This window comes from Cupressus sempervirens, chromosome 5 (genome assembly GCF_028749045.1).
Source record: "Cupressus sempervirens isolate cs-2001-9-10 chromosome 5, ASM2874904v1, whole genome shotgun sequence".
Lineage (NCBI taxonomy): Eukaryota > Viridiplantae > Streptophyta > Pinopsida > Cupressales > Cupressaceae > Cupressus > Cupressus sempervirens.
Genome location: NC_143122.1, coordinates 683566050 through 683578348, shown reverse-complemented (window position 1 = coordinate 683578348; position 12299 = coordinate 683566050). Strand labels below are relative to the sequence as shown.

The 12299-nt window shown below is 38.1% G+C and overlaps 1 protein-coding gene across 8 annotated transcripts in view; it reads right to left on the bottom strand.

The window, feature by feature from the left end:
• Nucleotides 1-10603, bottom strand: part of LOC149557784 (hyperosmolality-gated Ca2+ permeable channel 2.2-like) — an 80688-nt gene extending 70085 nt beyond the window's left edge. For 2 of the 8 annotated variants that reach the window (XR_016364915.1, XR_016364914.1), the window contains exon 1: nt 10386-10591. The gene's annotated coding sequence lies outside the window, so the exon portion shown is untranslated. Of the gene's footprint in view, nt 1-10385 lie in introns of all 8 variants that reach the window. The other 6 variants (XR_016364911.1, XR_016364910.1, XR_016364912.1 and 3 more) reach the window with 6 other exon arrangements.
• Between the last annotated feature and the right edge of the window lie 1696 nt (nt 10604-12299).

The window sequence follows — 12299 nt, the reverse complement described above, 5'->3', positions numbered from 1 at the left end:
TCAAGAATTTAAGGGCCTGCGCTCTTTATTTTGGTGCCCACGTGCATAATTTAGAGCCCATGCAGCATATATTGGAAGCTGCATTTACATTGAAGGCCATCAGACTTGTGCAATGTGCCTATTGTAGATGACTATAGGGAGTATCAGCGCTGTTGTGAGACACGTGGGGGTTTGAATTTGCAACTGGGCAGTTCCTTGCTACATTGGAACATCAAAGACTGCATAACCTTCAGGTTCCATTTGTAATCAAATTGAATTTATGCAATTCCATTTCTAGTTGTCATTGTTATGTAAATAATCAGAACTGCATTGATAAGAGGCTACTTTAAGCTTTTGAGTTCCTCCCTGCCCATTGCATATGTATATCATTTTATATATGTTCTCATGAAAACAAAATAAAAAAACACAAGAATTCAAAACACAATCTTAGTATATATTATTGGCATTATCGGACTTCTTACGATGGTTTCTTGTGAAGCGTTTGACAAATTATCATGTAAATGAATTATAAAGGAATTCAGTGTTTGCTGAGGTTATAACTGAACAGGGTTATTACAATGGTATCAAAGCAATTTCCTACCAGCCTATAGGAATTGGGCTCAAGATTACTTGTTCAATGTCAACAATATTTGATATTCAGTATCATGGGAGATGATAGGAGATTTGTGTCAGGTATGCACTATACCCATAGATGTCGTACCACTCCACTTAGGGTGTTGTCGGTAAATTCTATATTGTAGCCGACGGATAGAATTGTATCCGAAAGGGCGCATGATGGTTGAGTCACCCCTTTGGGAAAGTATATGTACATTGTCCGTAGGGACTATTGAAGCATCATAATCATTATCACTGTAAGTATTGTACTTGGAGTGCATATTGCGTATATGAATAAAGTATCTATTCCGTGTTATATCTTAATCTACTGAATGCGATAAGTATCCTTTTACCCTGTATAGTAAACATTTGGCACCATTGCCAGTCAAACTTGGAACAAAGGAAGTGTTATGAAGATTAATACCGAATTTGCTTAATAAAGCTAGGAATAAGATAAAAGATAAGGATGAGATACGCACAACACAGGAAGTATTAATTTTAGCACAACAGGGGGAGCATAGACAAAAGCTTCAAAAGCTTACTAATGGACACTGAGGGATTGAAGGAGCACAGACAGAGGGAGTGCATTCACCTAGCAGACTGAGGAGTGCCGAGGAATTGCTAGAAGAAACTCGGCAATTATTGAATTTGGTGGAGGAGAAAAGGGATGAGTTCTTTAACTTGTATACACCGAGGGTAGAGAATCCGAACAAAAGGGAAGTAACTTGCACGGCTTGAAGTGTCGAAGGAGCACGAGCATGGAGTGAACTCTTTGCTCCCGATACACCCAACGAACTAATACAGGTAGAGAATTGAACAACGTCGCTTGAGGAAGATCTTTTCACATCGAGTAACGCAGTTGTCCAAAATAGGGCGGTTGTCCGAAGCAACGCGGTTGTGTAGAACATGGGTACTCAGAACAGTGTGGGTGCTCAGAACAGAGCAAGTACACAACAAGTACCATCGACTTAGAAAAAAGTAGCAATGGTAGGACCGAAGGAAAATTTGCCAAAGTTTAATGGCAATGGGACGGCTGATCCAATTAGACACTGTAAGACATGTGAAACAATCTAGACGGCGAACGATGTAACGGACCAAGATGGCTTGGTTCGACAGTTTCCAACAACCCTACGCGGTGTAGCGACTGATTGATTTTCGGATGCCAATCCACAGAAATTAACTACATGGACAGAAGTCAGTAAGGAATTCATAGCAGAGTTCCAACTACTAAAGGATGATAACGAAATAGTAGCGGAAATATACAAAATGAAACAGGGGAAGAACAAAACAATCTGGGTATATGCAAGAAGGCTAAAGGAGCTAGTGGGGAAAATGGAAAGCCAACCAGCGGTCAGATTAAAAAAAAAGATGGTTTGTTGAAGGGCTATGACCAACACTAAAGAAAAAGATGAAAATTGTACCTCCAACATCGTAAATAGATGCATATAATCAGGGGATGGATCTGGAGAGTGGGCAGAAAATGAGCAAAAAGAAGAAACAAAAATTGTCGAACTCAAAGGATTCATCTTCCGAAAGTAACAGCAGCGATGAAGAATCAAGTAAGAAGGTTTGAGCGTTGCAGAAGGATATGTTACAGACGATAAAGGAGTTCAAAAATCTGAAAAAGAATCCTGACTTGGTGAAAGGGGAATTGTGGTGTACGAACTATAAGGAGGGCCACACAAAGGGCTCCTGCCCAAAAAAACAATTTTGTGATATCTGCCAAATTGCGGGACATTCCACCAACGAATGCTCGTTCAATATGAAGACAAAGGGACATCAGCAAGTATTACTAAGGCATGAAGTATCTACCACAAGAGCAGGAACGAACACGAACAATGATGCAACCTCAGGAGGGTACCGTAACAATAACTGGCACAGATGATGCGGTAACAATAATAATAATAATGGGGGCCAAAGTCGGATAAGGTATGGGTGCAGTAGGTACAGATAAGGTAAGAGCATCAATGGAGACAAGCTCGCATGATGATTTCCTTCCTTCTGCTAAAAGCAAATCTATTTTTTCATTGCATGCAGCGGGTAGCATTAGAAAATTGGCAGTGTCACGTTTTCTGAGGGATCAATTATGAGTCGCAAGGGACCAGGTTGATGCTTCCACATATAATTTCTACTGCTCAGAGTCCTTCATGGAGTATCTTTTGGAGAATTCGGATAAGCGGGAGGATTCATACAGTGTCTGAGGTTACTCTCATCCGAGGCCCTCATGCTATTCGGAGGTTGGTGGGAAAGATTGTAGAGACTCTATCTATTGTGCTTCCCCAAAGGGATTTTGACGTTGGGCTTGCTGAGAGGGTTGCCTAGGATCCTAGCCGACCAGCAATTCAAAGTGAGAGATTGGAGCCATCTTCTGATTCCCAGTTTGATACTAATGAGCCCTTGACAAAGATTGGGAGTTTTTATCGGCATTACATTGTGAGGAGTGCCCATCACTTCTCTTTTGATGCACAGGTAGAGCATTTGAATTCGCGTAGGTGTGGGTTGGCTCCAGTTTCATACCATCCATTATGGGATGGGTTGGCACCATCTTTAGTAGATGGGATCGACAGCTGCAAGTTAGACCGCTTGTAGTATCCACACACCCAAAACAGTTTATCAAGGGTTGGAGTTGGTGATAGTGATTCAAGTACATATGGTCGTTGTCATCTCCATGGTGCAGTTGGGTGTGAGTACTTGTGTGTTACCTTTTAAGGTAGTGGGTATATGTATATAGTACCACCTTGGTACAGCCACACTCAAGCGACACTTTAATCATTAAGCAAGATTTGGTTAATAACCTCAAATTACCATAGGTCAAAGCACCATGAGCTGACATGTACCATGTCATGCCCGATGACATACACGTCAAGTATCTCTTCCTTAGTACACCCAATGAAGTGCAAGTAAAAACTTGTGATTGTAATAGAGATCAAGGTTGAGGGTGAGATTGTGTAGGAGTCGAAGCGAGCTCATTTGGAAGCACGGTGAGAGGAAAAGTGAGGAGGGGTTGAGGCCTTCACCCCCTTGCAACTCCGTGTTTCCATACACAATTATTTCACACTACGAAAACCCTACCTCACCCACTTTCGCATTTAGCCTCTCAATCTATCCATCCCAATTCTATAAAAACAATACTATCCCTGTTTGCCTGAATTCCTTCCTTTATTCTGCGAACTAGTTTGTTCAATGGTGCGACGAAGGAAAAGGCAATTGTGCATATCTATATAATAACATATCCTCAATAAATATATTCTAGCACCAACACTTTATCAAAGAGAATTTGTCAGTTGACTTGGAGGACGAACAGAACCGATTTCTTTATCTTTACTACTTGAAATGCCTTCAGCTCATTGTTGACTACAATACGATGATTCGCATGAAATTCTTATCCAAGGAGATTCACGTCAAGTTTATACAAAGGTTTAGTTTTGGTGGCCATGACTTTTTATAGTTTCACTATGTTTAGGTGGTGCAAGGATATCATGTTGGTGATTTTTGTTCATTCAAGGATGCTCAATCTTGTAAATGCATTATTGCTTATTGACATGTTGCATTATATCTGGTAATCTCTATAATATGTATAATCAACTTAATCACTATGAATACACAACCATCTTCTTTTATTGTCATAATCTTGCTTTGTGATCTCTAGTCTCAGGAAGTGTGTGACAAAGCAGTTGATATTGACTAGATCAAGAGGAAAAAATGCCTTCACTATGGTCTATTGACAGATAGAGTTATCGATGTATTGTTTAAATCACTAATTCAAATCTTTTGAAAGTACTTGCCAACCTTCTAATTTAATCACATTTCATCCTTATGAGGGTCAATGCCTCTACTATATTCTTCCCTGTTGTGCTTTGATTAGAAGTCTCCACCCTTTCTTCTCAATATCTAGAAGATAATATTCTTCACCTCCATAGTCAGAAAACATCCACATAGCATGACTCGTGAAGACTCACTCAACTGCCATGTTTGTACTATTGAATCCGTACTTTCATCAATTTCTTTAGATACATTTGTAGGTGGCTCTGATACCATCCTATTTTTTCTTGGACCACTACAAATGTAATAGCACTGCATTGTTCTTAATATGTGTTTTTCAAGTGCAATGACCTCTTGCATTTACATATGGTTTAAGACAAGAAAAGAAAGGGACATGTCTATTCATTAATTTAATATTTAAAATTAATAATTAGGAAATTAGTTATAATAAGATTATATATGTTTGTGTGTACACACGCACTAATTATTTAATGATTATTAATCATAATAATTAGTCATTCCAATGTATCTCATGATTAAAGCAATCCGACTGAAGCTACAACATTAACAGAAAATGCATCAAAATGCTGACCAAACTACTAGACACAATTCACCAACTCAAATGCTAGAAAAAAGTGCTCAAACACCAACAACAAATCTCCATTCTTATAGGACAATTCTCCATGAAACCCTTACAATTTCCTCACCACAAGTACATAAAAATGCATGCATAGAATGATTTCATGTAGGTTTGAAAATGCATTTTTAAAATAAATCAGGTAGTGTCTCAAATACACCAGTGGTCGTTGTCTTATTAATTATACTTTTCACTTGAAATATAGCTTTTCTTTTGGTTGCACAATTGAATTTTGAAATGAATAAAAGTACTGTCAATAGGTGTCATAATGCACTTTATTATAAAGTCCCTCAAACTTAGACTAATAATGTTATTTAATTAAATATAACTTAATTAACATCAATGATAATCATAACTCATATATCTAATAGTTCATCAAGTAAACCACTTAAATGCATAAGCCACACTAATCAAGTATTGTGCCCAAGTGCGATGCCAAAATTGAAAACTAGACAAAACTAACTTGCTATAAATAATAAGTTGGCCATCAGAGACCCTCAAATCAAGTTGTTAGCTCACGAGGGTCGCAATGATGAGCTAACACAACCATGCCCTGACACCTGCTAAAAAGGGGACATCATAAATAGGTTGACAATACTTCAATGTAGAATGCTTCCTAGAGGAATGTTTACATCTCAAATCTAACATTCTCTTTGCTATCTTCGTCAGCTTACAACCTTTGTAGGGAGCATTCGATTTCAAATGAGAAAATAAAAGTAGAAAATCTGAACTATAGTCTAGTCAAGAAGGCAAACTCCAAAACAAATATGTCCAGCTTATCGATCAGGATGATATCGCTACTTCTTAGGCTAGTTTGAGAAATGGAATCGAAGACTGTGTCCCTAAAATAATGAGGATTCTACTCGAGGAACAATTATTTTGACACAAGAAAACCAAGAAAAGTTTCAAACAATGCTCCAAAGACGGTTACAAGAAGTGGAAACCAATGAGGGGAACTTGTCAAACAAGAAGACTATAGACAACATCAAGCTGACCTCAATAATTCTAAAGGCTCTTAGCTTATGCAAAAGATCTACTAAGCCTAAAACAGAAGCAAAAATAGTTTGTCTAGCAAACTCATAGTATGACAAAGAATATAAGGCAGCAAAGATGGGGAGAAAAACATGGGGACATAATAGGGACTGAAAAAAGAGGAGTATATCCAAACTATAAGGCAAGAATTGATTTCGCTTGAGAGGACCAACCCAAGAGGTTTTTGGAAAGAATTGCAACAAAGAAACATAAATAAAGAGAATAATATCACAGATTCTCAATGAGCAGAGCATGCAAAACAGCTGCTATATGAGAGGGGACAAGATAAAGACAGACCTAGTAATCACATCAATAACTAAACTCTTCTCGTAAAAAACATTAAGAAGGAATCATAAAGCTTGCAACCTCGTGATATAGATGTTCTACAAGAAAAATACTAACAATGGGGTATCGAAGCCCTCACACCTCACATCAAAAGAATATTCAATAAAGTCATCAAGAAGGGGTTTCCAGCTGTCATCCCCTTGCACAAAAGTGGCAGCATCAACAACCCTTCAAACTACCCCACTATAATGATAAACCCTCTTTTCAATAATCTTTTTGGGAACGTGATATAAAGACAAATCAGCACTTGGATTAAAAAGGAAAGAGGGACAAAGGGCGAGTAGATTTTAGGCCAAACACTCTATGATAGATCATTGCATCACACTTGGGCACTTGATTGAGAAAGTTTGGGATACCAAGGGGTGGAGGTTTTTCCTTGTTTTGTAGACTTCAAGAAAACTTTTGACATGGTTCTTTAGAAAAGAATTGAAGAGTTGAAAATTCTGGAACATTATAAGGCCGTTTTCCATAGGTTATATGACCATGTCTGGGGCAAAATCAGAACCAAACAGGGCTTATCAAAATGCTTTGGAAGTGATATTGGAGTCAATCAGGCTGCCCTTTATCTCCTACCCCATAGAGGAATGGCTAGCCAATTTTTGTGGTGGTAAAGTTCATTTGTCCAAGGTTGTAATAAAACTACTTCTATATGCAGATGATTTCATTCTAATGGCAAAAACAACACTAGATCTGAAGGAACACTAAAAGCCCTAGAGTTATTTTGTCATGAGGTTGAGATGCAGGTGAACACCAACAAAACCAAGATCATGATCTTTACCTTGAAGAGAAAGAAGGTTCATAGTGAATGCTTCTTTGAAGGTAGCCATTTGCAAGTGGTCAAAGAAAAAAAAAAATTGGGTCTTGATTTCCGCAATAAACTTAGCTGGGAAACTTGCAAAGCACAAAGGTTACGAAGGGGATGGAAAGCACTCACTCACTACAAAATAGATGTAGAAGTGTTGAGCTATGGGATTGGAAAACTACGAAAGCTCTCTTTGGGCTTCTTCTAGTTTCAATTGTGCTATATGGTTGTGAGGTATGGAGCAAACACTTCAACAAGTAATTGGAGATAGATAGAAAGATTGATAAAACATTTAACCACAAGTAACCTTAAAATTAAATCATTTATTCCATGTGACATTGTCTTCGTGGAAGCAAGGGCTTTTCCTATCGAAGCGGAAGCTATGTGCATTCTTTTAAGCTACTTAAGGAAATTAGAAAACATGGGCAAACACCGCTGGCCAAAAATAGCAATAGAAGAGAAATTAGACAAACAAAAATGCATGTGGATTAAACAAAACAACAAATAGATGGATAAGTGGGGTATTAAAATAAGCGAGTACTCAAGCATCAACAAGGAAATAAAAATGTAGGTTCAAGGCAAATTCAAGGAAAGCATGTGGATGGGACATCAAACGTTTTTGTAATGGGCACCCCTGGATGTCCCAAAAAAACTAAACCAAATTGCTGAAAGGAATTATGTCAAACAGTTTGCATTCAACTTCTTATTTCTCCGTTTAATGTTTTAAACCCCTTATAACTCCGAAAACCAAATGTTTATTTGTTTGTTGTGTTTCGTGCATGGAATTGGTATCATACAACATAAACAAGAAAGAAACTACAATAATATGCAAAGTGGAAATGAACTGCTGCGAATAAAATGTTATTTTCAGAATTCATAAAACCAAATACATGGCAGATTTATTAACTCACTAATTACTTCAGCAGTATTGACATAATACTCCAGCCCATGCTTTCGAACTTGCTGCTACAATACTTTGTCCTTCAATCAGTCCACTACCTTCATAATACCATTCCCTCAAAGCAGCATAAGCGTCGGACAAATAGTGAAGAAGATATGAGCAAAATACCAAAGCTGCCTGTAGCCGGAAATGCAACTAAACTGCCTGATAATGAAGCCAATAACAAAGAATTCCAAAGGCCAAACCCCAAGGGAATGACGTCTAAAATGTTACAAGAGAGGATAGACGTCCTCAAATGCCAAGAACGGAGCTGCAACTCACACAGCAATTTCTTCTCATATTCAACCTGCCTAATGAAGCCACAAATGCTTCCTTTTATTCTATTTCCAAGGGTCCGCTCAACTCATATGGGCAATGTGGGATAAAAGATGTGTAATATATAAAACATATATTAAAATACCCCTTATGTCTCCCTTGAGTACACATCACCATAAAATAAATATTAAAGTAACACTTTAATATTTTACAATTAAATTAGACGTTACTTTAATAAAACTTCAGGCATTAAAATGTATTAGCAATCGGACTCTGAATAATGCGAGTGATAGCTCATCGGAAAGCTCTCATCGAGGAGTATCGAATCCAATTACCAAAATTGACTTGCACTGTGTCCTGCCGACTTACTAAAAATAGTAAGTATGCTTGAAACTGAGTAAATCAACTTTGTTTTGGCCCAAACTGGAAATGACTAGGCCAAAACACTCCAGAATCCCATTAAACCCTTCGTTAGCCCTCGGGACCATGTAGAACAAGGTTAACGCACACACACTTGGTGAACTACTAAAATGGGGACATTACAGTTTTGATCTCACACACAACCATACTCAAAAGAATTACATAGAAATGGAAACAAAATGGAAAGCAAAAAATGGTAATTTCCCAAATAAGAACATGTTCACAACAACTTAGGTGTGAAACCGGAAGATGGGCAATACTTAAATCAAAGTAGGCGGATAGAAAATGTTGTCAGTGCACTCAAGGGGAGGTGGAGACTGAATGGCACTACACAATACAGTGCTCAGGCTACAAAGATATTCGGGAGATTTATACCTTAAAAGTGAACACCTTGAGAAACATATTGAAAAGAAAAAATCACAAAGGTGGCAGATTTCCTGATCAAAATACACGCCAAAAGATCCAAGCTGCAGAAAGAAAAATAGATCTAGCTGTTGGGGCTCGCAGCATTTGGTTTCCACTCAATCGTTTTGTTACCAGCTACTCATGGGTCCCATAGGCTGTTTGGCCTCATGGACATTCTTAAAAACTTTCATTTCTAACCTTCCACCCTCTGAACGAGATGACTAGTAATTTGAAAAATCTGGGCGATAAACCATTCAATAATTCTCTTTTAAAAGGAAAATGTTATGGCTGTCTACAAGTTGAGTGAAGCGATGAATAATATTTACACCACTTTGGACATACGGCCGTGAAGAGGAGGAAACTCTTGGATGACAACAGAGACACCTTGATGGCAATCAATGTCAATGCAAAAGCGTGTTCACCACTGGATGTGCGGTAATAATTATTGGTACAAAACGGAGTGAGCTCAAACATTGTTAACCTTGATGATAGAGACGACAAGGAAGTCCAGTTTATTGGGCCTGGATATTTGCTCATTTTCTCTTGTTTGTTTTTACCATCTAAATGTCCAATTCAAAATCTTCTGTAGCAATCGCTACGACTTGTTTCCAACTCGAAAAATTAAATCATAAAAAAATGACATAAATCATCATGCCTTTTTTTCAAAAAAAAAAGCAACTAGAAATCAAATTTTGACTCATTGTTAAAGGAAAAGAAATTATTTGAATTTATTAATGAAATTCTGATGCTCACAAGAACAGAACAGCCTGTGAGACGTCAAAACAAAAACTGTAGGTTTTGCGCGTACAAAGAGTAAAACCCGAGCAGTAAATCAAACTCGGCATCGCTACAGCTTCTATTCTACAAAAAATGTTTGCCTTCAGATTCTTCAAGAATTTATAAATTTATATTCAAAATTATGGTATTCCTCCTCGATAAACAACTTTACTTGCAGTGAATTTTGAATGTGTACAACTAAGTAGAAAACGCAACAAAATAAACAATCTATCCGACGAATGGCTATACCGAACTACCAAATCCAGTAAATTTGCACAAAATTAGTAAAAGACCGGCAATTCAATGTATTGCATGCGAATTTTAACAATCAATGTATTACAACAAATAGGGAGATTTTCAAGAAAACTAAGCTTAAAGGTTTTGAATACACATACGAGATTTTCCAGTTGACGCAATCGAGCGCAGTTCGAACTTTACAGTGTAACTATTGGAAGATCGCAGATTTTCTAGAGCGTTCGTTGGGAAATTACACCGCTCTCCGACTCAAACTTCTCCAAGTTTGCGCTGCCTTTCCCGTACAAATGATCGGGTTTGATAGCTTTCCCTGTATCTCTTTATCTTACCGTTTATATCTTTCTATCAACAAGGAAACACGATTCGATCAACTAGTAGTTTCTTAATGTGACGTGTAACATTCTGTAGAGTGCCGTATAATCTTTTCGAGAGAAAAGATAAAGTAAAAGGGGTCCACGCAATCTTAGTGGAAGTGCACGTGGCAGTAAATGTCGACTGCAATTGGCAGATGGCAGAAGCAGATAAAAATAAAAATGTAGATTCATTTGTAAATTAATTAATTCTGCTATACAGCCATTTTGTCGGCTGGATAGCCAATTCGCATTTGTAATGCTTTATGGCAGTTGTCTGTCTTTAAGCCACCGTTGGCTCCCCAGTTCATAACTTTTTCGAGTTTGAAATTGAGGCGGACAGGCCGATACCAGGTACGCCTTTTCCCTTTTTCTTGCATTTGATTTTGCACCCGTTCAGGTTTCCTTTGTTACTTCTCTTGGCATTGGTAAATTTACAATGGTAAAACACCATTAAAAACATATAAACAAGGCACCAGTGGGAATGATATGGTCCTCATGGACGGAACAAACGGGGAAATCACAGATACATCTGCAGAGAGGATACTTGTAAAAGTATCATTGACTGATCAACCTAAGATAAGAGAGGAACAGTCAGAACTTGATGGGTCCACCTTGCATAACACAAGATCTGATAGTAACAGGGTGGCAGAGAATCAGATAGTCAGGGCACCCGTAACAGCAGAACAGTAAACTAGTCTGGAAGAAGCTACGAAACACAATGACATCTCTGGCAATAGTGGCTTGGTCCTGACATACGGGGATAGTTTAATGCACAACAGCATCATCAAGTGGAATCAAGGGAGCTTCCTCATTCTTCCAGGACCCTCAGTCGGACACGCGAGTTCATTCAATCTTGGAGGGACAAATGGTAATTTACCCACAAACACTCTGAGCTTATCACAAGCCAGTGGACCACTCACAGAAGGAAACTACATCTATGTGAATGCCAAACAATATAAAAGAATAATTAGGCGAAGAAAGATACAAAAGTTTAAAAATGCAAAAAGAGGGAAGTTAGCAGCTTTACTTCCAAAACCGATTCCACAAACCCCAGACAACACAAGGGAGGGAGAACAAAGTCTGAGGCCGATTGAAATCTCTAAAACAATTAAGCAGTTTGATAATATCAGAGATATTAACGGTAAAGGGAAGCTAGATAATTCTCAGGTGATAGACACAGTGGAGGATGGGCTACCGAATAATTACAGCCCCACAAGGACACCTATGACGTGGTATCCAAACATCTTTGTGAACGATTTAGTAGCTATGAAGGAAAGGGTGTGAGCACTTGAAGAGAGGAGTCAAATAGAAAGTATCACAATGAAAAGAGTTACTGAGGATAACTGGAAGCTGGCAGCGGAGGTCAAGTCACTTAGAGAACAAATTCAAAAATTGCAATTTAATATTGGAAAAAGGAGAGTATGAATTAATATTGTTAAAGAAAGAAGTAGGGGAAAAGAGGACAGCAACAAGTACTACGAGAGAAGGAGAGGCTACGGAAGCAGACAAAAACTCGCAAATGAAAAATATACAAGATGCCATGGCCAATATGGAAATAAAAGAGAATCAACTCAGAGAACATATCGAAGAAGTTAGATCATGGGCTAACATAGTAAAGGGGCCAGCAAACACTCCTATTGACAACATAGAAAAATAAGTTCGGAGACAGATTAGAAAGGAAAAAGAAAGAAATGAGAAAGC